This window comes from Suncus etruscus, chromosome 14, assembly GCF_024139225.1.
Source record: "Suncus etruscus isolate mSunEtr1 chromosome 14, mSunEtr1.pri.cur, whole genome shotgun sequence".
In the NCBI taxonomy this organism is placed as follows: Eukaryota; Metazoa; Chordata; class Mammalia; order Eulipotyphla; family Soricidae; genus Suncus; species Suncus etruscus.
In genome coordinates this window covers 84262636-84289775 of record NC_064861.1, presented here as the reverse complement: position 1 = coordinate 84289775, position 27140 = coordinate 84262636, and the positions used below count along the sequence as shown (strand labels likewise).

Here is a 27140-nt window from a genome sequence, read left to right as displayed (position 1 = left end):
GTGTATACCTTTGGCTGGTTGACCTGTCTCTCAGCCATGGTGCCAGGGGTTGTTCCAGGAGCCTGGAGGCCAGTAGTGGATGCCGGATGCAAGACTGCGAGGCGCCCCCCAGTGGCAGGGAAGAAGGAAGACAGCCTGTTTCTGGTGGAGTGTGCTTGATGTGATGTGGGCAATCAAACCCAGGTCACTTGTGTGCAAGGCCATGACACTCAGGCTATACTAATTCTCCAGCCCTGGGCACCCTGATTGGGGAGCTCAGAATGCTCCTTCTATCCACCTCAGCCTTTGGGCATCTCCGAACAGAGTCTGTGGAGTCCCAGAGACACGTGGGCCCAGAGGGGCAAACTGAGAGCAAGTGACACCTGTTCCTGCACAGGGAGGTACCCTACTGAGGAAGGACTCCATGCCTTATGGAACCTTCTAGAACCCCCCCAGTTGCCTATACATCCCCAATACCATCCTTGCTGTGTCTAAATTGATCCATCCACTGTGTAAAAGACAGGGCTGAAATGAACCTGGGCCTCAGACTGTAGTGCAAATCTCAGCCCAGAGATCTCTCTCCTCCCCTCACATGGGGCAGTGGGGGCTAAATTCCTCAGCAAAGACAGGAGCATATGCAGAGTCTCTCAAAAAGACACACCACAATGACAAAGGCATTGGTTATTTGAAAATCATTTATTAGAATCAGTACATTTATAAACTTTAACCAGATTCCCACCTATACCCACCTCTGCACCAAGTTCCCTCACTGGGCAAGTGGGTCAAAGTCAGGGCATGTGGGCAGGATATAGCCCCTCAATCTCCGGGTTTCTGCCATGTCCATCATCCCACCCTGACCCACAGCCACAGTCCTCAGTGAAAACAATGGATACATTTTTGAACTCTTATAATCTTCCATGGTTAAACAAGGAGGATGTAACATCTAAACACCCCCATCACTATTGAGGAAATTAAAACGGTAATCAAATGTCTCCCCAAAAAGAAAAGCCTGGGCCCAAATGATTTCATTAACGCATTGTTTCAAACTTTTCAAGAACTACTCCCAATCCTGGCCAGGCTTTTTCATGAAATTGAAAAAACAGGAACATTTCCAGACAGCTTGTATGAAGCCATTATCACCTTGATACTAAAACCAGACAGAGATACAGCCGAAAAGAGGGCTACAGACCAATATCCTTGATGAATACACACGCAAAGATCCTCAATAAAATTCTAGCAAATAAAATTCAATGTCTTATCAAGAAGATCATTCACTATGATTAAGTAGGTTTCATCCCAGGAATGCAAGGATGGTTTAACATTCGTAAATCCGTCAACATAATACACATCATCGACAACAAGAAAAATAAAAATCACACGATCATATCAATAAATGCAGAGAAAGCATTTGATAAGGTCCAAGACCCATCTTGATAAAAAAAACTCTCAGCAAGATGGGAATGAAAGGAACCTTTGTCAATCTTGTCAAGGCCCACTATCACAAGCCAATGGCAAATATTATCCTCAGTGGAGAGAAACTGAAACCCTTCCCTCTAAACTCTGGTACAAGACAAGATTGCCCCCTCAGTGGATTAGTCTTTTGATGAAAAGAAACAGAGTCTTGGGTGTCTTCCTTTCTCTCTTGCTTTAGACGTTTCTCTGCATTGAGTCACAATCTGCAGTGCTCAGAAATGACACCTATTTTTGTACTCAAGGCTCACTCTGAGGTGATGTCAACCAAGGGGAGCAGAAGAGAGCAGATACTGGTCCAGACGGTCCCAGTCATTGTCTTTAGGGACATGAGAGTTCTAGGTGAACTCTTTGAGGTCCTGGAGAATGGATTCCCACGGGGCCTCCAGCAAATCCAGAAAGCCTCTATGTTGTGAGAGGTTGCTTGGCTCAGCATGCAGGGCTGGGCTCGACACAGAGGCGGCTGCCACTCTAGGGGGCTCCCCACCCTCTGCCAGGGGTGCTCCCAGGTTCAAGGGGCTGCATGTGTTGAGAGCACTAGGTCCAGGAGTCAGAGAGTCTTTGGGAGAGGAGGGATCCCCCTTTCTCCCTGCACTCTGCTTGGGTGCTGGGAAACTCCATCCCACTGCATCAATTCTCTTTTTTTTGGCTTGCTGGTTCTTGAAACAAACCTGAGGAGAAATAACGAGAGGTCAATAAGGGGTTCCAAGCAAAGGGCCCTTCCCTGTGCAGGTCCTATCTCAGACTTGTCTCAACTAGTTTCTGGGGGACAAAAGAGATTGTGCAGGGGGTCAGGTGCTTGGGGCCCAAGGAGGTTCAATCCCAGCACCACCTACAGCCCCCATCCCAGCCTGGAGTGATCAGGAGCTTTGCTGCATGTGTAAAAAAATGAAATAACATAAAATATAAAATAAAATTAATCCAAAAAGAGGGGCCCATAGAACCCTGTTTTTTCCCGTGTTGGGAGTCAATTCCACTCTCCCTCTGCACAAACCCATTCACATACACTACTGGGAGTCACACTGCCAACATCCAGCCCAGATCACAGGTTAAAGAGATCCAGTCCAACATGAATAAGGCACAATGTACAATCCCCATGCTAATCTGACACCACCTAGGTCCACTTTCCCACCAAGGGTGGCCCCTGAGCACACAACCAGGAGTAATTCCTGAGCACTGCAGAGTGTGGCCTAAACTCAGAAAAGGGAAAATGAAAAAAATAAGGGACCTAGGACTCTGATTCCTTGTTAGAAAAGTTCACTATGTGGGTGAAGCTCCATCAACCTAACGCTAATAAGAAAGCAAAAAATGGAAATGGAAAAAGGAATTAAAGCAATAATTTCACCCTGACGTAACAAGCAGAAAACTCTGCATTTTGGTGTTCTACCATGAATGAAATACATATGGCGAGGGGGTGCTCTGAAATCGGGTGCTCTGGGGAAATGCCATGGACACTTACCCGGACCACATCCTCATCCAGTTGAGTCTCAGATGCCACCTCCTGGATGTCAACAGAGGGGTGCGGAACTTGAGGGGAGCAGATACTCCCGATGTCCCTGTCATCGTCCCCAGGGATGCGATAGTTTTGGAGAAACTCTTTGAGGTCCTGAACGATGGATTCCCATGGGGCCGCCAGCAAATCCATATAACCTCTGTAGTCTAAGAGGTTCCCTGGCTCAACATGCTGGACTGGGCTCCACACAGGAGCAACCGCCACCCTAGGGGGCTCCCCACCCGCTGCTAGGGGTGGTCCCATGTCCATGGGACTGCATGTGCTCAGAGCACTGCTTCCTGGAGTCAGGGATTCTTTGGGATTCCCCGTTTTCCGTGCACTCCTCTTGGGTGCTGGGTAACTCCTCCCCTCTTCCTCAGTTCTGCTCCTCCTGGCTCGATGGTTCTGGAACCAAACCTGGGGAGAAACAGCAAGAGGTCAATAAGGGGTAACAAGGGAAGGGCTCTTCACTGCTCAGCTCCTGTCTCAGACTCGTCTCAACTAGTCTGCAGGACATAACACATTGTGCAGAAGGTCAGGTGCTGGGCCCAGGTAGGTTCAATCCCAGCACTGCCTATTGCCTCTATCCCAACCTGGAGTGATCAGGACACTGCTGCATGTAACACCATCAATAAAATAAAATAAATGGGGACTCATAGTATCCTATTTCTTTCCCCTTCGTGGAGTCAATTCCACTGTCCCTATGCTAACGTCTCCCTCTGCACAAACCCATTTATATACACTACTGAGAGTCACACTGGCAAGTCCCCAGCCCGGACACAGGTTAAAGGAGTCCAGTCAAATATGAATAGAGCACAGTGTGCAACCCCATGCTAATTGGATACCACCAAGGTCCACTTTCCCACCAAGGGTGGTCCCTGAGCACACAACCAGGAGCAATTCCTGAACACAGCAGAGGATGGCCTCAACTCATGGATGAGTAAAATGAGAGAGAAATGAAGGAACCTGGGACTTTGATCCCCTTTTTCAGAATAGGCCACTCTGGGTGAAACTCCATCAAACTAACGCTCAAGAGAAAACAAAATGGAAATGGAAAAAGAAATAAAAAAATAATTGTTCCCTGACCAGAAAGCAGAAACCTGTGTATCCTGGTATTCTACCTTGACTGGAATACGAGTGGGCAGGGGGTGCTCTGGACTTGGGGTGTTGTTCAGAAATGCCACAGGCACTTACCTGAACCACATGCTCTTCCAGTTGAGTCTCAGATGCCACATCCCGGATGGTGTCCCAGCCCGGGTACAGGGTTTTCTGGAAAACATCCCTGAGCACCCTCAGCTGTCCTGGGGAGAACCGAGTGCGTGGCTTGCGTGTGCCTTTTTCTTTTTCTGTAGGGGAAAAGGAAGCGACATTGAGGATAAGAAAATGGTTCAAAATCAACTCCTGGCACTAAAGAAATATACCAACAGGGAGGGTGGTTTCCCTGCACAGGTGGACTAGGGTTCAATTCCTACACCTAAGGGTCTGACAAGGTCTACAGCCACCACAAAGTTTCCCATTCTTGCCTTGAATCATCCAAATCATCACAAAATCCTACTGCATCCACCCAGTTTCCAACTTACCTGCCATAGTAGCTTCTACAAAGCACAGACTCTCAGAGTGGTTGTGCTCTGAGAGCAGCAGAGTGAAGCCTATGACTCTAGTGGGCAGCAAGGCCAAATATATAGGAAACACGGTGATGGCCACACCCTCTGCACCCCCACATAGGACCACTCCTCACTAAGTATCATCAAGGCCACGCCCCTAGGACCCAATCACACCTGCAACTTCCAGCCTGGGACTTTCCTGGAAGAACTTCCGGGAAGAGTTCTCCGGAAAATGCATGCCCTTTACATGCTGCTGACCCCAGTTGGATCCTGCGATGAATGTGGTTCTCTGCGCATTACCAGAGTGTTTCCTGAGCACAGGGCCTGCGCTAAACTCCCATACCATGGGTGTGGCCAAAAGTACCAATAAATGTAAAACACACTGGCAGAATCCAAGTTAGTTCCTACCCTCCATGCATCACTCAAAGAAACAATGGTATAAGCATCAGAGCCTGCTCAGAAGACAGAACAGGGAGAAGAATGGTGCCAGGGGTGAGAGTGCTTAGGTAGGGCTGCAGCATGCGAGGCTAGGGGCCCTACTCAAATAGGACACTGCATGACCCCTGATCACCCCCAAGGAAGGCACTCAAGTGTGTCCCTGCCCCCACTCCCAGCACCTGAGTGTACAAGGAATGCCCATCACCATTCAGAGCACACAAACATTAGACTCTTGTGATGAGTGTTCCCTGGGATGGCCAGGACCTTCAGTACTGCTTTTAGAGGTCTCAATCCCTTGACCAAAAGGTAGAAAGGGGCCACTGAAATCCCAGAGTTCTGAGCGGTTCAGCAGCAGGGAGGGAGCACAGGGGCACAGAGAATATTTAGCAGAGCGAAGAGCCCTTCTTTTCTCTTCCCCAACATACATGGTCCCTAAATATCACTGGGTTTCTCCCCAATTCACAGTCAGGGTTTATTCATGTAGATCTGGGTGAAGGTCAAAAATCAACCACCATCAGATACAACCAAGTAGATGATGGTGACATAGGAAGCTTCTGGAAGGTGAGGGGCTGAGAGGAGGATAATCCAATGTCTGAGAGCTCCTCCTGAGGGAAACATGGCGGCAGAATGTGTCCAGAACAGGCCCAGCAGCGTGGAAGCAGAGATGATCATGCCTCTGCTTGCCCTTTATGGTTTTGCTTTTACCTTTATTTTTTGGGGATTGGTCACATGCACGGGTTACTCCTGGCTCCATGCTCAAAATCTGTTCTGGCAGGCTCGGGGGACCATATGATGCCGGGAATGGAACCATCTTCCTTCTGCATGCAAGGCAAACACCTTACCTCCATGCTGTCTCTTGGCCCCGCCTTGATATTTTAATACTTTTCCACTTAAAACATTGATGATAGGGTTGGAGAATGGCACAGCGCTGTTTGCCTTGCAAGAAGCCGACCCAGCACCTAAGGTGGTTGGTTTCAAATTCCATGTTCCATATGGTCCCCGTGCTTGCCAGGAGCTATTCTGAGCAGATAGCCAGGAGTAACCCCTGAGCATCACCGGGTGTGGCCTAAAAACAAACAAAAAAAGTTGATGATAATACTGTGATTTCCCAATTATCCATGATATTGATGTTCCCTGCATTTAATATCCAACACCCATCAAACAGTTACACCTACTCCACTCAACCCACTCCCAAGTTTTCCACCCACCATCCATAAATACAAAAAAATATGAATTTATATTGCTTCAAGTTAAGTGTGTATTTCATTTAATTTACACTTTAGACATTAATATCTTGATGAAATCAACATTTGAGTGGTCCAATTCACTGCTCTCCTTAACTGTGCTGGATCTTTCAGGAAGAAAAATAATTATGAATAATAAAAGATTTGTGTGCGGTCAGGAGCGGCAAAGTGATAACACAGCAGGTAAAGCATTTGCTTTGCACTTGGCCAATCCAGGACTGACCCAGGTTTAATTCCTGGCAATCAATACGGTTCCCCGAGCCTGCCAATAACTATTTCTGAGCACAAAGCCAGGAAAACACCCTTGAGTGCCAATGGGCTTGGCCAAAGCAAAAACTAAAACAAACAAACAAAAGCCCCAAACAACCAAGTGTGATATGGGGGCCAGTTGATAGCACAGCAGTATTGAATTTTCCTTGCATGATCTGGGATGGACCAGCATTTGATTCCCAGCATTTTATATGGTCCCCTAACCTGCCATTTTCGATTTATGAGCACAGAGCAATGAGGAAACCCTGGGGTCTTCATGTTGAGGCCCATAAACAAAACAAAAAAAGATTTACATGGGGTCAAAGCAGTAAGCCTAGAGCACCCATAGAAATTGATCCACAGCCCTTCCTGGAGCAGGATTTTCAGCCGGCACGGGCTGGCTCCTGGCAGACCTCCGTATGTGCCAGGGGCCTCTTGGCCCGGCCTAGTGTAGGTGGGCCCGGACCTGGGTCACCCGACCCCCCTCTCCCACTTTCCTCCGGATCTCCAGGTGAGTTCCTGGGAGGACCTGAGGGGGCACCCTGGGTTTTCCCCTCTCCCAGGCCGGCTCCAGAGATTGGCTTAGGGGGTGGAGTTTGATCTGGGGGGTGGCAGATAGCTGCTCAGTTATACTCGGGCTGTCACTGGCAATTTCATACCAGTCTACATGTTGCAAACCGAACATATACTCCTCCCAACCATCAGTACCCCAGATTTACCCTTCTTAACTTCAGTAACACACAGTTCTAATCTCAGACCAAAGACATACAGTGGATCTAACAATCCCAGAACTATTTAGAAGGACATAAATTGAACACATATTGAACACATATATCTTTTGAATATTTTATGTGTATTTTCTTTAACAGCTGTAACTCTCTATATATTCTTCTACCATGATGTTTCTATCCACTTTTCATCTTGTCTTTTCTTTGTAAGCTGTTCAGTAAGGAATGTTGGTGGAACTGTCCCTCAGTTTAATGCCTATGATTGAACTATGTCATGGAAATTGCTGGTCTTGTTCCTATTGCCTCCAGATGCATCGATAATGCTTCATGGCATTGATCCTTGTTTGCATAGACACATTAAAATGGGAAAACACTATACATACAGATCAGTTCTTATCTAATAAATCTCAGTACAATGTACCTTACACCCTGAACATTGATATAATGACCTGGCACAGGCCTCAGAAGAATGGGCATCCTCCATTCACGCCGGAACCAGGCAAGCTATCTACGAAACATCCAAGGTCTTTTATAGCAACAGCTGGAAGCAGTCCTCTACCAGGAAAGACACTACCAAGGGTCTGACATCGACCTCCTAAAAAGAGACTTCCGTTTACACTGAGAAGACTTGACAACAACAATGACCTGCTCTACAGGACATGGTTCTCTCTAGTGCCCCTTAAGTGTGAGGTGAAACGAGAGGATGCTCTGCACCATCCTGACTGCAATATGGGATATGCAGACTCCAGGATCTTTAATACAGAAGCACGATACCAACAACAGAGACTATGTGAGAAATGGAGGTGTATTGCCACTACAGACGATGACTTGGATTGGACAAACTAGTTTGCCTGGAGCCTAGAGTCAGTCCTGTGCCAGGAAACTTCAGGGGTAGGGTTTCCTTGTATTTAGACCACAATTTTTCTTTCCATGTCCCTTATATTTGGTGGGCCTATGCAAACAAATGCCACTCTAACACCATTTTTTACTATGTTCCCTTGACTCCAATCCTTAAGAAAAACAACCCACTAAAACTTTTGAGGTTAACATAAACTAGTAAGCATGTGCATGGAACTAGATAAATGTACTTTGCCCTCAATGTTTAAGGAGTTACATAAGTCTAATGTCTTTAGATTATATTGTGTGCTGCTAAGAAATAGTATGTACTACAACTGGGGATTTGAGGGACAAAGTAATTGTATTGTACATGGGTTCAGTTTTGTTTTTCTTAATGTTCTTTGGCTGAAAGTTCAAGGCTGGGATATCATCGATGGGACTACCGAGAATTCTGTTTATGGGTGATTGTGCTTCCACTGTAACTTTACCCTGTCCTCTTTCTTTGCATCTTTGTTGTCATAATTAAAATAAAAAATATATCCAAAATATTATATAAAATAAATTAAAGTGACCAGAAAAAAAAAGAAATTGATCCACAAATTTAAGTAATATCTTTCTGCAAATTAGGAAGAACCAGCAGGGATCAGGTTAAGCAAAATAATTGAGAATGGGAATGACTAAAAGAGGTTCTCTCAGGCCCTCCTGATAGCACAGCAGTAAGGCATTTGCCTTGCATGTGGACGACCCCGGACAGTCCCAGGTTCCATTCCTGGCACAACATATGGTCCCCAACACTGAACACAGGGTCAGGGAACCCCTGAGTGCCACCAGGTGCGGGGAAAAATACACATAAAAATAAAAACCAAAACAAAACAAAATCGCAAAGAAGGGCTGGAGAGAGAGTACAGAGAGAGGGCAGGGTGCTTGCCCAGGTTCAGTCCCAGCAACCCAGAGTCTCTGGGCAGTCTTTTCTTCTTACTCTCTTTCTGTATTTCTTCTTTCTTTCATTTTTCTTTCTTTCCCCTTTTGTTTCTTTCTTCTTTCTCTCTCTTTCTGTTTCTTTTTGTTTAAGCTTTATATATTCTTTTTTTTTTTTTTTTTGGTTTTTGGGCCACACCCGGTAACGCTCAGGGGTTACTCCTGGCTATGCGCTCAGAAGTCGCTCCTGGCTTGGGGGACCATATGGGACGCCGGGGATCGAACCGCGGTCCGTCTCCTAGGCTAGCGCAGGTAAGGCAGGCACCTTACCTCCAGCGCCACCGCCCGGCCAAGCTTTATATATTCTTTTGTGAGCTGGGTATGCCTGGTTGAGTGCTGGGCTCAGGGGGAGTTGGTGGGATCAGCCCCCAGTCCCATCACCAGAGCACATGAACTTGGTTCATTGAGTCTCTTCTGCTTTCTTTTTATAGAAGTGATTTAAAATTTAAATGCAACGAAAGGACTAAAATTGAAAATAGAGAGGCCAGAGCACAATTTGGAGGGTATTTTGCTTGTATGGTGCTAACCCAGGTTCTATCCCCGGCATCCATATGTTCCCTGGAGACTGCCAAGAGCAATTTCTGAGCACAGAGCCAGGAGCACTTCCTGGTGTGCTGAAACACCAAGAGAAAGACAGTAAAATTGGAGAAGAGTTTGAAGTGCTAGAGAGAAGTCAGAGAGCTCCCCCAGGTGTTTCCAGAATCTTAGCCTCTTGGGGGGCTGTGGGTGGTTTTGTTGTCCTGTTTCCTCTCAGCTTGCACATCCCCATCCTCTATAGAGAAGGGGAGGCTTTAGTAACCTGAGTCTCTCAGTTTTGGGACTACACTGAGGAGAGCTGTGGGACAAGAGCTAGAGGGACCCTGTGACTGCACTCGGACTCCCAATTGTCAGCATCCTCCCCCGCATCCATCTGAGGGTAGGCTATCCCAAACTGTGCTCAGGGAACACTCCTGGCAGACAGGAACTACTGTATAGGATGCTGAAAATCAAACTTGGGTTGAACACATGCAAGGCAAATGCTCTATTCACTGCTGTTGCTATGGTCCCAAGAATTCTTTATGAGAGAATGACTCCAAACCTTGTTCAAGAACCTTCTGTCTGTATTGACTTGAGGGATGGCAAAAATAAACGTTTCTTTTTTTTTTGTCCCCCAATTCACAATACAGACCAGACAAAGGGCCTGTATTGAGGTGTATATGGGGTGTATTTACTGTACCTCCTCTTTCTATACAGTCAGTGTAAAGAACACAGCCTGTGGTAAGAATAGGGAGGCTTTATCTTTTTTTTCTTTTTTTTTATTTAAAAAAAGTATATATATATATATAAATCCTTCACTAGTGCAACATTCCCATGACCAATATCTCAAGTGTCCTTCCTCCCCACCCCACACCGGCCTGAAATCTAGACAGGCTTTCTACTTCCCTCATTCAGTCACATTTTGTTATGATAATTCTCAGTGTAATTATTTCTGTGACTGCGCTACACGATCCCTGTGGTGAGCTTCATGTCAGGAGCTGGACCCTCCAGCCCTCCTCTATTTTGTCTCTGAGAATAATTACACAAATGTTTTTCATTTTTCTGAAAACCCATAGATGAGGGAGACCATTCTTTGTTTTTCTCTCTCCCTCTGACTTATTTCACTCAGCATAATAGATTCCATATACATATGGAATATGTATATATATATACACCTATATATACATATAGGTATAGGAAAATTTCATGACTTCATCTCTTCTGATGGCTGCATAATATTCCATTGTGTATATGTACCATAGTTTCTTTAATCATTCATCTAGTAAGGGGCATCTAGGCTGTTGCCAGAATCTGGCTATTGTAAATAGCCATGAATATGAATGCTATGAATATAGGTGTGAGAAAGGGATTTTTGTATTGTATTTTGTGTTCCTAGGATATATCCCTAGGAGTGGTATAGCTGAATCGTATGGGAGCTCAAAAAATAAACATTTTATTAAAACCGTAGTTTTCTTAGGAAGCAAACTAATAGCGTGTTATGTTTAAGCAACAATAATATCAACAATTGGAACCAAAGAGATAGTACAGTGGCTAGGGCACGTGCATGGTATATGGTTCAATCCCAGGCACCCCATGACCTACAAACCCTCTTGTAAGGGCTGGAAATAACACAGAAAGAGGGTGTTTGCCTTGCAAGTGGCTGACCTGGGTTCAATAACCTGGCATTACCTATGGCCCCCCAGCCTGCCATGAGTCAAGTGATTCCTGAGTGCAGAGCCAGGGGCAACCTCTGAGGACCCTCAGGTGTGACACAAAAAGCAAAGCCAAGCCAAGCAAAACATAAAAAATAAGTGGTTGTCAAGATATGCTGGGTTGTGCTGTTTCTGCTTCTGCTGGGTGGCATGTCCTGTGGGGCTGAGCACTGGGTTCTTGGGCAAAGATGAAGCCCTTCTTCCTTTATTGGGAGAGGTCACAGTCTCTAAATCCCTGTTCAATGTGGGATAGGAATGAACACCTTTGGCTATTGTTGTTGACTTCTTGGTTCTTTTTGGGGTACACATGTCTGTACTCAGGAAAACTGATGATGCTTGCCGGACACGATATGCTGTAATATGGAAGATCTAACCCAGGTCACCTGTGTGCAAGGCTATTGCCTTCAGATTGTATTATGCCCCCAGTCCTGGACACCCCAATTATGGAGGTCAGAATGCCCTGTGTTTCCATCTCAACCTTTTTTTTTTGGTTTTTGGGCCAGTGCTCAGGGGTTATTCCTGGCTGTCTGCTCAGAAATAGCTCCTGGCAATTATGGGGGACCCTATGGACGCTGGGATTTGAACCAGCCACCTTAGGTCCTCGATCGGCTGCTTGCAAGGCAAACACCTCGGTGCTATCTCTCCGGCCCCATAAAGCAAATACCCTACCTGCTGTGCGATGGCTCAGGCCTCCACCTCAACATTTTGACATCTCCACAGGTTGTGGAGTTGCAGCCGCACCTGGGCACAGAGTGGCACAGCTGACAGCAGGTGATACCAAGTGGAACCTTATGGAATCTTCTAGAAGCCACCAAACTCCTTTACCTACACATACTCAATACTAGCCCTGCTGTGCCAGGGAGGCACCACCACACAGAAGGAAGGACTGGAGTCCTTTTGGAACCTTCTAGACCACCCCATCTGTTTTCAAATACATACTCAAAACTGTGCCCAAATGGATCAAGCCGCTGTGGACAGGACAGGACAGAGAAGAAAAGTGGGCTTCCTGCTGCAAGGTAGGCGTTTGGTCCAGGGTGTTTGCTGCTCCCCTCTCACATAGGCTGTGGGGACTGAATCCCAAGAACAGAAAGGAAAGCAAAGATAGGCAGGAGCATTTGCAGAGTTCTGCAGAGAACGCACCTCAACAACAAAGACATTGATCTTTTGAAAATCAATTTATTAGAATCACTAGATTTACAAACTTAGACCTTTTCCTGCCTCTCCACCTACTCCTGCACCATGTTCCCTTCCCAAGAAGAAACTTGTCTCATTACTGTACAGGTAAGTCTGAGTCTTGGCTTTCGGGACAGAATTTGCAACCCCTCACTCTCAGGGTCACTCTCAGGACATCCCCTGTCCATCTCCACAGTCACAGTCCTCAGTGGACTATTCTGAGAAAGTGAAATAGATTCTCAGGTCTCTTCATTTCTCTCTTGCTTCTGACCTTCCACTGCATTGGGTCACCTTCGGCAGTGCTCAGAAATTGCTCCTAATCATGTGCTCAGGGACCACTATTGAGGGGATAACAACCGAAGGGAGCAGATGCTGGTCCAGACTGTCCAAGTCATTGTCCCCAGGGATGTTATAGTTTTCCATGAACTCTTTGAGGGCTTGATCTCTGGCATCCCATAGGATTCCCTGAGCCTGCCAGGAATGATTTTTTTTTTAGGGGATGGGGGGCTACACCCAGCACCACTCGGGGTTACTCCTGGCTCTGTGCTCAGAAATTGCTCCTGACAGGCTCGGGGACCATGTGAGATGTCAGGAATCGAAACACCATCTGTCTTGGATCAGCTGCAAGCAAGGCAAATGCCCTACCGCTGTGCTATCTCTCTTGCCCCAGGAAAAATTTCTGAGTGCAGAGCCAGGAGTAAGCTCTGAACACCATAAGGTGTTGCCCCAAACAAGCAAACAAAGAAGTTTACAGGAGCCTAGAAAGATAGTACATTGGGTAAGGTGCTTGCTTCCATGTGCTTGACCCAGGTTCGATGTCTGGTCCCTTGAGCACTGCCATGAGTGATCCCTGAACACAGAGCCAGGAGTAACCCCTGAACACTGCTGGGCGTAGCTTCAAACCAAACAAAAAACAGTCTTAAGCTTTAGAATATACGAAGGCACCACTCCTGAGCACAGAACCAAGAAAAATCCAGAAACACCACCAGATAAAGTCCCCAAAGCACTCCCAAATTAGTTTATATGTTAGAAAGACATGGCTTAAAGCTGAGGGGGGGGGGGTCAGGACCTCACCTTGCATACGACCAACATGGTCCATCCTGGCACCACATTAAGTCCCCAGCACTTCCAGGAGTCAGCCCTGAGCACTATCTGGTGTAGCCAGAAATAAGGGCTGGAGTGATAGCACAGTGGGTAGGGTATTTGCCTTGCATGCGGCCAACCTGGGTTTGATTCCTAGTATCCCAGATTGTCTCCCAATCTTACCAGGAGTGATTTCTGAGCTCTGAGCTAGGAGTAACCCCAGAGAGCTGCCAGGTGTGGCCCCCCAAAAAAGAAAAATAGAAAGAGAGAGAAAGAGGAAAGAAAGAAAAAACACCAAAAAAAAACCCCACAGAAATAAAGATGCAGCAAGTTTACACAAGGAGATAAAGGCAGCATTAGAGCCATGGGGAGGAGGGGCCTGTGCAGGAGAGATGCAGGAGGAACGGAGCCAGCAGCTCCAGAATGGGCATCTGTGATGGTCCCTGCCTCGGACCCTGGTGACAAACCAGCTCCAGAGTTCATGCGACGTTTAAGGTTATGAGATAAGAAAGAGTGTAACTGTCACAAAGAACAAGAATAGCCAGTGCTGGCATGGATGCAGGAAAAAAGGGACACTCATTCACTGCTGGTGGGAATGTTCACTGGTCCAGCCTCTTAGGAAAACAATATGGATATTCCTCAAAAAAATAAAAATTGAGCTTTCATATGACCCAGCAATACCACTCCTAAGAATATGCCTAGGAACCCAAAAACACCATGCAGAAAGCCCTCTGCATTCCTATGTTAGTCACAGGACTATTTACAATAACCAAAATCTGCAAACAACCCAAGTGCCTGAGAACAGATGAGTGGCTAAAGAAACCATGGTACATCTACACAATGGAATACTATGCAGCTGTTAGGAAAAGGGAAGTCATGAAATCTGTTTATACATGGATGGATATGGAGATTATAAGGTGGAGAAATGAGTCAGAGGGAAAGGAATAGACAAAGAAAATCTCACTCATTCGTGGGACATAAGAAAGATAAAAGACAGTATGGTAAGAATATCCAGAAACAATAGAGATGAGGGCATGGAGGGCCAGTCCATGGTGGGGATCTTTTCACAAATCACTCTGGACAAAAACATGGTGCTAAAAGAGGATAGAATGATAATGCATGGTATACAATCTTTCATTAACAGTAGTGCAAACCACAGTGTCAAAAAGGGGGGATAAAACGGAGAGAAAGAGAGAGAGAAGTAAAATGTCTGCCATGAGACAGGCAGGGGAAGGGTGGGAAGAAACTGGGGACACTGGTGGCAAGGAATGTGTATACACTAGTGAAGTGTGGTTTACATTGTATGCTTGAAACTCAAGAAAAATTTTGTAAGCACAGTGCTTAAATAAAGTAAATATTATTTTAAAAAGTCAAAGGAAGAAATCAAAGACCGTAGCTGGGGCCAGAGAGTAACACAGTAGGGAGGACATTGGCCTTGCACGCATCTCAGGTTCGACCTGGGGCCAACCCAGGTATGATCCTGGTATTCCATATGGCCCTCCAAGCACTGTCAGGGATAATTTCTCAGTGCAGACCCAGAAGTAACCCCTGAGTACTGCTGGGTGTGGCCCCCAAACATATAAACAAATAAAACAAACAAAACAGTAAGAGAGGAGGCCGGAAAGATAGCCAGAAGGGTAAGGCATTTGCCTTGCACCTGGCTGCCCTGGGTTTGATACCCAGCAACCCACATGATCTCATGAGCAATGCCAAGGTAACCCCTGAGCACTGCCTGGTGTGACCCCAAAATAAAAACAAACAACAGCAACAACAAAACAACCTGTGAGAGGCGGAGCTGGAGAGATGGGAAAATATATAGATAGCTCCTATATGGTCCCTTGAGTCTCAGCAGGAGTGATCAGTAAGTGCAGAGCCAGGCATAATTCCGAGCATAGCTTGGAGTGATAGCACAGCAGTAAGGTGTTTGTTTTGCATGTAGACTACCCTGGACCTGAATTCCGTCCCTGGCACCATATGGGTGCCAGGAGCGATTTCTGAGCTCCGAGCCAGGAGTAATCCCTGAGCACTGCCAGGTATGTCCCAGGAAACAAAAACACAGCAAAAAAGGGCTATCTCAGGGCTGAAGAGAGAGAGAGAACAGAGGGCAGGTACCTTGCCCATATTCAATCCCAGCATCCCGTTGACTCCGAGAAAATATATTCTCAAATAGGGGGGCAAGTTCACGATTGGGAGGCTGAGTACAACCACAGGGTACCTCTAGCCCCCATCCCAGGGTTCCCCTTAATTTAGTCCCAAAATTGAGAGACTCAGGTTACCAAAGTCTTTCTTTCTCTAAAGAGGATGGAGATGTGGAAGCTGAGAGGGCACAGGACTAGATAAACATTCATACCCCCCCCCCAAAAAAAGAATCTCTGGAAACACTGGGGGAGATTCCTGACTCCTCCCTAGCACTTCACACACTTCTCAGTTTACTTTCTTTTCCTTGGTGTTTGAGCCACACCAGGCATTGCTCAGGGGTTCCTTCTGGCTCTGTGCTCAAAATTAATCCTGGCAGGGGCCTGAGTGATGGCGCAAGCAGTGGGGCGTTTGCCTTGCACGTGGCCAACCTAGGATGGACTGTGGTTCTATCCCCGGCATCCAATATGGCTCCCAAGCGAGGATTGATTCCGGAGCACATAGCCAGGAGTAAACCGGGAGCATCAGGATGTGTGGCCCAAACAACAACAACAATAACAACAACAAACCCAAAACAAAACAAAAAATCCTGGCAGGCTCAGGGGACCATATGGGATACTGGGGCTAGAACCTGGGTAAGCAATGTGCAAGGAAAATGCCCTCACTGCTGTGCTCTGGCCCCTCTACTTCCAACTTTAGTCTTTATTTCCATTTAAATTTTAAGTTACTTCAGTAATGAGAGAACAAGAGAGGCTCAATGAACTGAGTTCAGGCACTCAGGGAAGGTCTGGTCCCCCCCAATCCCTTGAGCACAACACTGACCCAGGCACGCCCACTCTAAAATGAAAACATAAAGCCTAAATGAAATTCAGAAAGAGGGTCCCGAAAGATAGCACAGTGGTAGGGTGTTTGCCTTGCATGTGGCCAACCCAGGATGTACCTGGTTTCGATTCCCGACAACCCATATGGTCCCCCGAGCCTGCCAGGAGCTATTTCAGAGCTCAGAGCCAGGAGTAACCCCTGAGTGCCTCATGGAAGTAGGGTGTTTGCCTTGCATGCAGAAGGTAGGTGGTTCGAATCCCGGCATCCCATATGGTCCCCTGAGCTGGCCAGGAGCGATTTCTGAGCATAGAGCCAGGAGTAACCCCTGAGTGCTGCTGGGTGTGATCTCCCCCCCTCAAAAAAAAGAAAGGAAGGAAGGAAGGAGAAAGAAAAAAGTAAAGAAAAAGAGAGAAAGAAGAAAATCAGAAAGAAGAAAAGAGAGAAGAAAGAAAGAGAAGAGAAGAGAGAGAAAGAAAAAAGAAAGAAAGAAAGAAAGAAAGAAAGAAAGAAAGAAGAAAGAAAAAAGAAAGAAAGAAAGAAAGAAAAAAGAAAGAAAGAAAAAAGAAAGAAAGAAAGAAAGAAAGAAAGAAAGAAAGAAAGAAAGAAGAGAGAAAGAGAAAGAGAGAGAAAGAGAGAGAAGAGAGAGGAAAGAAAGAGAGGAGAAAGAAAGAAAGAAAGAAAGAAGAAAGAAGAAAGAAAGAGAAAAGAAAGGAGGAGAAAGAAAGAAGAAAAAAGAAGAAAGAAAGAAAGAAAGAAAGAAAGAAAGAAAAGAAAGAAAGAAAAGAAAGAAAGAAGAAAGAGAAAGAAAGAAGAAGAAGAAAGAAAGAAAGAAGAAAGAAAGAAAGAAGAAAGAAGAGAAAAGAAAGAAAGAAAGAAAGAAAGAAAGAAAGAAAGAAAGAAAGAAAGAAAGAAAGAAAGAAAGAAAGAAAGAAAGAAAGAAAGAAAGAAAGAAAGAAAGAAAGAAAGAAAGAAAGAAAGAAAGAAAGAAAGAAAGAAAGAAAGAAAAAGTGATAGCACAGTAGGAGGGGTCTTGCCTTGTACCTGACCCAGATTCCATCTCCGGCATCCTATGGGGTCTCCTGAGCACCTCACGTAGAAGTAAAGAATAAACAGATCTCTCATTTTATTTTTTATTTCTTTTGGACCACATCCAGTGATGTTCAGGGTTTAATTTTGGTAAACACAAGAATTAAACCCTGTGCTGCCAGGGGACTGTATGGGATGCTGGGATTGAACCTAGGCAAGCTACCTGCCCTCTGTTTTTTCTCTCCAGCCCAAACAAAGCCCTTTTGTGTGAGTGTTTTGTTTTTTTCTGGGACACACCTGGCAGTGCTCAGGAATTACTCCTGGCTCAGAGCTCAGCAATCACTCCTGGCATGGTAGGGGACCATATGGGATGCCAGGGATAGAACTCAGATCTGGGGTTGTCCACGTGCAAGGCAAATGCCTTACTGCTGTGCTATCACTCTGGCCCTGAGAGAACCTCTTTTTGTCTTTCTCACTCTCATTTATTTTGCTTAACCTGATCCCTGCTGATTCTTTCTAATTTTTAGAAAACTGAAATTTAACTCTTGGGATCAATTTCTGTGGGTGCTCTAGGCTTATTGCTTTGACTCCACATAAATGTTTTTTGTTTGTTTGTTAGTTTTTGAGCCAACACCCGAAGAGCTCAGGGTTTCCTCCTGGCTTTGTGCTCATAAATCACACCTGGCAGGCTCGAGGGACCATATGAGATGCTGGGGATCAAACGTTGGTCCATCCCAGGTCATGCAAGACAAACTCAATACTGCTGTGCTTTCAACTGACCCCAAATTCACATTTGGTTGTTTGGGGTTTTTCTTTGTTTGTTTTGTTCACACCCAGCAGAACTCAGGTTTTTTTCCTGGCTCTGTTCTCAGAAAGTTTCTGGCAGGCTCCGGGAATCATATGGGCTGCCAGGAATTAAACTCGGGTCAGTCCAGGGTTTGAGTGCAAAGCAAATGTTCTACCTGCTGTGCTATCACTTTTTCTTCCACATAAATCTTTGATTGTTCATAATCATTCTTCTTCCTGAAAGATTCAGCACAGTTGAGGACAGAGTGAATTGGGCAAGTAAAATCTTGGTCTCACCAACCTCGTAAAGTCTAAAGAGTCATTTAAATTAAATACTAATTTAGGGGGGCTGGAGAGATAGCATGGAGATAAAGCGTTTGCCATTGCATGCAGAAGGACGTTTGTTCAAATCCCGGCATCCCATATGGTCCCCTGAGCCTGCTAGGAGTGATTTCTGAGCATAGAGTCAGTAGTAACCCCTGAGCGCTGCTGGGTGTGACCCCCCAAAAATACTAATTTAGGTTGAAGTAAATTAAATTTATATTGTATGTTGTATTTATGAATTAGTGGATGGAAAACTTGGGAGTGGATGAATGGAGGATGTGTAGTTGTGGGTGTTGGATATTTAATGCAGAAAATATCAATATTCTGAATAATAGGATCATAGCATTATCATAAATTATTTTAAGTGGAAAAGTATTAAAAATCAGGGTATGGGGTGGGGAGGAGGGAGATTTGGTACATTGGTGGTGGAAATGTTGCACCGGTGAAGAGGGTGCTCTTTATATGACTGAAATCATACAACTACAATCATATTTGTATTCACGGTGTTTAAATAAAGATAATTATAAAAAAAATCAGGGTATGTAGAGAACTCTGAGGTAAAGAAAGAGTTGAGATAAGAGTCAAGAAAGGCCTGAGCATCTGCTTCTAGGCTGCTGAGCCTGTTCTGGGGCAGATCAAGCCGCCATGATTCCCACACGATGAGCTTTCAGACCATTGGATTATCCTCCCCTTTGACCCGCTTCTTCCTAGGAGCTTCCTGTGTCTAACCATCTTCTGGTTGGTTGAGTCTGATGTATATTTGGTTTTTGACCTTCACCCGGGTCTGCATGAATAAACCCTGACTTTGTGAAATGGGAAGAAACCCAATGGTATTTGGGGATCACTGTGTTAGGGAAGAAAACAGAAGTCCCTGCAGCTGTGCTAAGATCCTCCACTCTCACAAGGAACACTCATCTCACAGAATCTTAAGGTTGGGTGCACTGAACGGTTATAGGCATTATTTGTGTACTCGGGTACTGGGAGTGGGGGCAGGGACACACTTGAGTGACAACCTTAGGGGTGCTCAGGGGTCATGGAATGCCCTGTTCGAGTAGGGCCCATGTTCTGGCATGCTGCAGCCTTGCCCTCTGAGAAGTCTCCTCTCCCAGCATCATCCTGCTCCCTGTTCTGTCTCCTGAGCAGGCTTTGATGCCGATTCTATTGACTTCTGTGAGTGATGCATGAAGAATTAGCACGAACCGGGATCCTGCCAGTGTGTTTTATGTTTATTTGGTTTTTGGCCACCCTCATGATATGGAAGTTTAACCCAGGGCCCTGTGCTCTGGAAACACTCAGAGAACCACATGCATTGAAAGGCTCAGACCGGGGTCAGCAGCATGTAAGGGCCATGCCCTTTCCAGGGACTTCTTCCCAGAACTTCTTCCAGGGGAAGTTCCAGGCAGAAAGTTGCAGGTGCGATTGGGGCCCGAAGGGAAGGGCCTTGCCTGCTGCTTAATTAGGGTGGGTCCTATGGGGGGCCCTAGGGGGTGTGGCCAGCATTGGGTTTCCTATATATTTGGCCTTGGTGCCCACTCTAGTAACAGACTTCACTCTGCAGCTCACAGAGCACAGCAACTCTGCAAGTCTAGTCCTTTCTAGAAGCTACTATGGCAGGTAAGTTGGAAACTGGGTGAAATGCAGTAGAGTTTGGGGATGACTTGGATGATTCAAAGCAAGAATGGGAAGCTTTGAGGTGGCTGTAGAGATTGTCAGCCCCTGAGGTGTTCAAGCTTTGCAGTAAATCTCAGTCATGGAGCCTCGGACCCTTTAATGGTGGCCCCACACTTGCATTTTGATTTTAGTTGGGCCTTTCTCTGGCCATGGTTCCCTGTGCTCTCTTCCCTTTTCTCTCTTTTCTCCTTGTAAGGAATCTTTGTCTAGGAAAATCAGAAGGAATATGTTTTTCTGTTACTCCACACTGTCCTTTATTGTCTTAAATTTCTTATATTTTTTGTTTTGTTTTTGGGCTACACCCTGTGACACTCAGGGTTTACTCCTGGCTATGTATGCAGAAATGGCTCCTGACTTGGGGGACCATATGGGATGCCTGGGGATCAAACTGCAATCCATCATAGGCTAGCTTGGGCAAGGCAGATGCATTACCATTGGCGCCACTGCTCTGGCCCCTAAATTTCAAACTTTTTAAGCAAGGGATATAATATGTAGAGCTCAGGGTTTTATTTCTATCTCTGTGCTCATGGTCACCTGGTTGGTTTATTGGTCCCATAAATGGTGCTAGAGATTTCTCCAGTGATAATACTTAACTCATTGAAGTTTCATACAGAGACACTGTCATGTAAGGCAGTGTCTGTCTAGTTCTCTAGCCTATACACTGTGGGGGTTGCTGTGAGATTCCTCCAAATATAAGTGAAGGCTCTTAGGGCAGTGCAAAGTGGAAATGTGTGAATGTCAATGACTAACATGTTTTTTTTCCTTGATATCTGGGAATTTATTTTCTTTGGGGAGGATTGGAGGGACACACCATTGTCAGGACTATTCCTGGCTGTGACCTCTGTGATCACTTTGCCTGGGTCTTGAGAACAAATGTGGTGCCAGGAGTTGAACCCGGGTCAACCTCTGCAGGGCAACCACTCTCTCTGCTGTATTATTTCTCTAACACCGAAAGTTGATTTTGAACCATTTTCTTATCCTCAACTTCCCTTTCTTTTTTACTGCAGAAAAGGAGAAACACACTCGCAAGCCACGCACTCAGTTCTCCCCGGAACAGCTGAGGGTGCTCAGGGACGTCTCCCAGAAGACACTGAGCCCGAGCTGGGACACCATCCAGAATGTGGCATCTGAGACTCAACTGAAAGAGTATGTGGTTCAGGTAAGTGCCTGTGGTATTTCCCCGCAGCACCCAAGAGAGGAGACAGGAGACAGAAACTGCAGAGAGAAGGGCCCTTCCCTTGAAACCCCTTATTGACCTCTCGCTGTCTCTCCCCAGGTTTGGTTCAAGAACCAGAGAGCCAAGAGGAAGAGAATTGAGGCAGATGGAAGGACTTTTCCAATGCCCAAGCGTCGGTTAGGGAGCCCGAAGAAGCCTCACACTCCTGAAGACTCCCTGACTTCTGGACCTAGTGCTCTCAGCACCTGTAGCCCCTTGGGCCTGGGAGTATCCCTGCCACAGGCTGGGGAGCTCCCAAGTGGAGCAGATGCGCGGAGCCCATCCCTGCATGCTGAGCCAAGGAACACCTTTGACTACAGAGGTTATATGGATTTGCTGGCGGCTCCTTGGGAATCCATTGTCCAGGACCTCAAAGAGTTTCTCCAAAACTATTGCATCCCTGGGGACAATGACAGGCAGATTCTGGACAGTAACGGCGCCCCTCGGGTTCTGTTCCCTCCAGTTGACATCCAGAATGTGGCACCTGAGACTCAACTGGATGATGATGTGGTTCAGGTAAGCGTCTATGGTGTTTCCCCACAGCACCCCTATTCCAGAGCATCCCCTTCCCATATGTATTCTATTCACGGTAAAACACCAATCGCAGAGTTTTCTGCTTGTCAGGTCAGGGCAAAATTATTTTTTATAATTCCTTTTTCCATTTTTTTTTTTTTTCACGAGCATTAGTTTGATTGAGCTACACCCATGTAGTGAATGAATTATTCTGAACAAGAGAATCAGAGTCCCAGTACCCTTCATTTCTCTTTCATTTCACCCTTCTCTGAGTTGCGGCCACACTCTGCAGTGCTCCTGGTTGTGTGCTCAGGAGCCACCCTTGGTGGAAATGTTGACCTTGATGGTGTCTGATTAGCATGGGATTGTATTTCGCCCTAGTTCATGTTTGATGGGAGCCTTGAAACCTGGGGCAGGGATCATGCCAGTGTGACTCTCAGTTGCTTATGTGAATGGGTCTGTGCAGAGGGAGGCCTTAGCATTGGGACAGTATAATTGACTCGAGGAAGGGGGAAAGAAACAGGGTTCTATGGCCCCTCTTTTATAATTTATTTTATTTAAATTTTATCTTATTTCATTTTATTTTACACATGCAGCAGAGCCCCTAATCACTCCAGGCCGGGCTGGGGGCAGTAGGTAGAGCTGGGATGGAATCTCTTAGCATCCCAAGCACCTGACCCCCTGCACAAGGTCTTTTGTCCTGAGACTAGTTGAGATGAATTTGAGACAGGACCTGCTCAGAGAGGGGCCCTTGGCTTTGGAAATCCTTATTGACTCTCACTATCTTTCCCCAGTTTTCGTTCAAGAACCAGCAAGACAAAAGAAAGATAATTGAGGCAGAGGAGAAGAGTTTTTCAGCACCCAAGCAGAGTGCCGAGCATGAGTGGGATCCCTCCTCTCCCGAAGACTCCCTGACTCCTGCACCCAGTGCTCTCAACACATGCAGCACCTTGAACCTGGGAGCATCCCTGGAAGAGGGTGGGGAGTCCCCTAGAGGGGCACCTGTCTCTGTGTCAAGCCCAGCCCTGCATGCTGAGCAAAGGAACCCCTCAGAATACAGAGGTTTTCTGGATTTGCTGGATGCCCCATATGAAACCATCCTCCAGGACCTCAAAGATTATTTCTAGAACTCTCATGTCCCTGAAGACAATGACTGGGACCGCCTGGACCAGTATCTGCTCCCTTCTGGTCTCCTCCCCTTGGTTGACATCACCTCAGGGTGAGCCCTGAGCACAGGAGTAGGAGTCATTTCTGAGCACTGCCGAGGGAGCCTCAATGCGGGGAAAGCTCAAAAGCAAGAGAGAAATGAAGGGAACTGAGACTGTTGCTTTTTCTCAGAAGACTAGTCCACTGAAGACTGTGACTGTGGGGCAGGGAGGGGATGATGGACACCGCAGAACCCCGAAGATTGAGGTGGTATATCCTGCCCCACAAGCCAAGACTTGGACCCACTTGCCCGGTGATGAGACTAGAACCTTCCTCTGTGGGAGGGGACATGGTGCAGAGTTGCGTGGCACCGATAGGTGGGAATCTGGTACAAATGTATCAATCTAGTGATTTTAATAAATTGATTTTTCAAATGATCAATGCCTTTGTCATTGTGGTGCATCTCTCTGAGGGATTCTGCACATGCTCCTGTCTATCTATGCTGAGGGTTCCAGCCCCTCAGAACCATGGCGGAGGGGAGAGAGATTCTCTGTGCTGAGCATCTGCACTACAGCAGGAGGCCCTGGTTCATCCCAGCCCTATCCTTTCCACAGTGGCTAGATCATTTGGGACACATCAGGGATGGTATTGAAGATGTATAGACAAAGGGGGGGATTCTAGAAGGTTCCATAAGGTATGGAGTCCTTCCTCTGAGGTACCTCCCTGTGCAGGAAAAGGTGTCACCTGTTGTCATTTGTGCCACTCTGGTGCATCTGTGACTTCACAAACTCTGTTCAGAGATGCCAAAAGGCTGAGGTGAATATAAGCATTCTGAGCTCCACAATCAGGGTGTCCACGGCTGGGGACATAGTACAGCTGATGGTGATTGCCTTGCACACAGGTGACCTGGGTTGGATCCCCACATCACATCACGTAGAGTCCCCCAGGCACCATCAAGAGTGCAGGTATAGCCCCCAAAGGAAACTGAGAAGCCAACAATAATAGCCAACAGCCTATCATAATAAATTCCTATCCCACACATTGGACAAGGATTTCGAGACTGCCCTCTCCAAATTAAGGAATAAGGACTTTATCTGGTTCCCAGAACCCCAGGGCTCAGCTCTGAAGTAAATGCCACCCAGCTGAAGCAGAAACAGCTCCACGCAGGAACTCTTGGCAACTGCTCAATTTTGCTTTTTTTTTTTGTGTGTGTGTGGTGGTGATTGGTTTTTCTTGCTTTGGGGGGTCACATCTGGTGGTCCTCAGATACCCTGGCTTTGCACTCAGGAATCACTCCATACCTGGCAGGCTAGTGGACCATTTTAATGCTTGAGATGAATGCTCGGTTCAGCCACTTGCAAGGCAAATGCCCTCCCCACTGTTTTGTTTTTGTTTTTGTTTTTTTGTTTTTGTTTTTTTTTTTTTTTTTTTTGGTTTTTGGGCCACACCCGGTGTTGCTCAGGGATTACTCCTGGCTGTCTGCTCAGAAATAGCTCCTGGTAGGCACGGGGGACCATATGGGACACCGGGATTCAAACCAACCACCTTTGGTCCTGGATTGGCTGCTTGCAAGGCAAACACCGCTGTGCTATTTCTTTGGGCCCCCCACTGTTATTTCCAGTCTTTACAAGAGGGTTTTTAAGTTTGGTTTTTACTAGGATTTGATTTGTGGGGGAATGGTTAGTGTCAGAGCATTCCCCAGCCTCTGTACTCAGGAATCACTCCTGGCTGTATTCTGTGGACCACATGGGATGCCAGGGATTAAACTCTGGTCTTCAGCATACAATTTGAGCGTCCTACCCACTCTCTGATCTCTTGGCTCCAGTTATTATTGTTATTATTGTTGTTTTAAGCATGACATGCTTTGAGTTTGTTTTCTAATAAAATTATGATTTTAATGAAGTGGTGATTTTTGCCCTCAAGTCAATACAGCCAAGACGGTTCTTGAGCAGGGTTTAGGGTCAGTCCCTCATAAAGAATTCTTTTTTTTTCTCTATTTAAACATCTTGATCACAAATATGATTGTGATTAGGTTTCAGTCATGTAAAGAACACCCCCTTCACCAGTGCAACATTCTCACCACCAATGTCCCAAATCTCCCTCCATCCAACCCCACCCCTACCTGTACTCTAGACAGGCTTTCCAGTTCCCTCATTCATTCACATGATTATGGTAGTTCTCTGTGTAGTTATTTCTATAACTGCACTCACCATTTTTTCTGGTGAGCTTCATGAAGTGAGCTGGAAGTTCCAGCCCTCCTCTCATTGTCTCTGAGGATTGTTGCAAAAATGACTTTTATTTTTCTTAAAACCCATAGATGAGTGAGACTATTCTGCGTCTCTCTCTCTCTCTCTCCCTCTGACTTATTTCACTCAGCATAATAGATTCCATAAACATCCATGTATAGGAAAATTTCATGACTTCATCTCTCTGACAGTTGCATAATATTCCATTGTGTATATGTACCACAGTTTCTGCGACTTTCTGGGGACCCCGGCCAGCAGGGTGAAGGGGATGAATGCCGCAACTTATTCGTGGGTTCACTGAAGCTGACCCGATCCGAAATATCTGTGGAAAAATCTGTAGAGGTTAGAAAGAAGGCCTAAGTCTTTTATCTGATCAAAGGCAATTTATTAAAATATTTTATTTTATTTTATACATGCAGCAGAGTTCCTGATCACTCCAGCACTCCAGGCTGGGATGGGGGCAGTACATACTGCTGGGATTTAACCTACCTCGGCCCAAGCACCTGACCCCCTTCACAGTCTCTTTTCTCCCCTAGAAACTAGTTGAAACAAGTCTGAGACAAGACCTACACTGAGAAGGGCCCTTTGCTTTGGAGCCCATTATTGAACCTCTCACTGCCTCTCCCCAGGTTGGGTTCAACAACCAGCAAGCCAAAAGGAAGAGAATTGAGGCGGAGGGAAGGAGTTTCCCAGCACCCAAGCAGAGTGCCGGCCCGACTGGGATCCCTACTCTCCCAAAGACTCCCTGATTCCTGGACCCAGTGCTCTCAGCACATGCAGCCCCTTGGACCTGGGCACACCCTTGGCAGAGGGTGGGGGAGCCGCTGAGAATGGCAGCTGCCTCTGTGTGGACCCCAACTCTGCATGCTGAGCCAAGGGGCCCCGTCGAATACAGAGGTTTTATGGATTTGCTGGCGGCCCCGTGGGAATCCATAGGCCAGGAACTCAAAGAGTTTATCCAAAATGATCACACCCCTGGTGACAATGATTTGAACAGTTTGGACTATTATCTGCTCCCCTCCATTGATAACCCCTCAAGAAAGGTCCCTGAACACATGAAAGGAGTAATTTCTGAGTACTGCAGAGTGTGACCCAACACAGAGAAAGGTTAAAAGCAAGAGAAAATAAAGGGACCTGAGACACTGTTTCTCTTTCTCAGAAGAATAGTCAAGGGGTCCCATCAAACATGAATAGAGCACAATGTACAATCCCCACGCTAATTCGACACCACCTAGGTCCACTTTCCCACCAAGGCTGGCCCCTGAGCACACAACCAGGAGCAATTCCTGAGCACTGCAGAGTGTGGCCTCAACTCAGAGACGGGTGAAATGAAAGAGAAATGAAGGAACCTGGGACTCTGACCCCCTTTTTCAGAATAGGCCACTAGGTGGGTGAAGCTTCAACCTTACCTCCATGCTATCTCTCTGACCCCACCTTGATTTTGTAATACTTTTCCACTTTAAAAAGTTGATGATAATACTGTGATTTCCCAATTATCCATGATATTGATGTTCCCTGCATTTAATAGCCATACCCATCCCACATCTACACCTACTCCACTCCACCCACTCCCAAGTTTTCCACCCACCATCCATAAATACAAAAAATAATAAATTTATATTACTTCAAGTTAAGTGTGTATTTCATTTAATTTACAATTTAGACATTATTACTTGATGAAATCAAGATTTGAGTGGTCCAATTCACTGCTCTCTTTAACTGTGCTGGATCTTTCAGGAAGAAAAATGATT

The 27140-nt window shown here is 46.1% G+C and overlaps 1 protein-coding gene and 1 non-coding gene across 2 annotated transcripts in view; one reads left to right on the top strand and one right to left on the bottom strand.

The window, feature by feature from the left end:
• The window catches only part of AKT2 (AKT serine/threonine kinase 2), a 350831-nt gene extending 324820 nt beyond the window's left edge, over positions 1-26011 (top strand). The window contains exon 15 of the transcript XR_007502390.1: positions 26002-26011. The gene's annotated coding sequence lies outside the window, so the exon portion shown is untranslated. The remainder of the gene's footprint in view (positions 1-26001) is intronic.
• Positions 10161-10293, bottom strand: LOC126029381 (small nucleolar RNA SNORA51). The gene has a single exon (XR_007502991.1). It is a non-coding gene; the product is annotated as a small nucleolar RNA SNORA51 (small nucleolar RNA).
• Positions 26012-27140: the final 1129 nt, after the last annotated feature.